General features: G+C 46.9%; 1 pseudogene; it reads right to left on the bottom strand.

Annotated features, from left to right (window-relative positions):
* Positions 1-387: 387 nt before the first annotated feature.
* LOC116484258 (large ribosomal subunit protein uL24-like) lies at positions 388-824 on the bottom strand (annotated as a pseudogene).
* Positions 825-1,150: the final 326 nt, after the last annotated feature.

The raw sequence follows: 1,150 nt of genomic DNA on the forward strand, positions 1-1,150 counted from the left end.
ATTACAGGTGTGAGCCACCGTGCCTGGCCGCACTTCAAGTTTTAATGAAAGCTTATATAAGATTATTTTGGCTGGGCGCAGTGGCTCACGCCTGTAATCCCAGCCCTTTGGGAGGCTGAGGCAGGCGGATCACGAAGTCAGGAGATCGAGACCATCCTGGCTAACATGGTGAAACCCTGTCTCTACTAAAAAACACAAAAAATTAGCCGGGTGTGGTGGCGGGCGCCTGTAGTCCCAGCTACTTGGGAGGCTGAGGCAGGAGAATGGCGTGAACCCAGGAGGCGGAGCTTGCAGTGAGCCAAGATCCCCACCACTGCACTCCAGCCTGGGTGACAGAGTGAGACTCCGTCTCAAAAAAAAAAAAAAAAAAAAAAAAAAAAGATTATTTTCTTCCTGCATCTTCCCTATTGTTTCTTTCTTGTATTTGCCATTTTCCTTTCCTACCTGGCGAGATTTGGCTTTCTGTTCAAGGATCCTTTTGTGGCCTTTGTCAAGTTTTAGCTTAGTGATAACCACCTTGCTGGGTGAATGCCCACAGGGACAGCTATGCCGTTAGCCTTTTCCCACTGCACCCGTTCAATGTAGATGACCTATTTCTTCCTGTAAACCTGGATTATTTGGCCAGTTTGCTGACCCTTACAGTGTCCTCGCACAACCTGAACTTCGTCATCCTTTTGGATGGTCTTGGATCGAACATTGTACTTTTGTCTCAGCTCTTTGGAAAGAGGGGAAGACATGATCTTTCTGTAAGTATGGGAAGGTGCGTTGAAATGCCTTTTGCAGTTCTTGCTTTGGTCAGAAGTCACAAAGGGATTGTACTTCATTTTGGCTGCTCCACCTTTGGTGATGGCTGCAAAGGTTTAATAAATCTTATTTATAGGAAGGTATAGTGGATTGAATGGTGGCCCCCCCAAAAGGTATGTCTACATCCCAGCCCCCAGAACCTGTAAATGTGAGCTTGTTTGGAAAAGGATCTTTGTAGATGTAATTAAGGATCTCAAGATGAGATCATCCTGTATTACCTGGATTACCTAGGGGAAGAGAAAAGCAGAGGCAGATCTGAGACAGGTACAGAGAAGAAGGCCATGGGAAGGTGGAGGCAGAGACTGAAGTTGTCCAACCAAGGAACGCCTGGAGCCACCAGAAGCTG

The sequence above is a fragment of the Hylobates moloch genome, unplaced genomic scaffold (assembly GCF_009828535.3).
Source record: "Hylobates moloch isolate HMO894 unplaced genomic scaffold, HMol_V3 SCAFFOLD_15, whole genome shotgun sequence".
Classification (NCBI taxonomy): Eukaryota; Metazoa; Chordata; class Mammalia; order Primates; family Hylobatidae; genus Hylobates; species Hylobates moloch.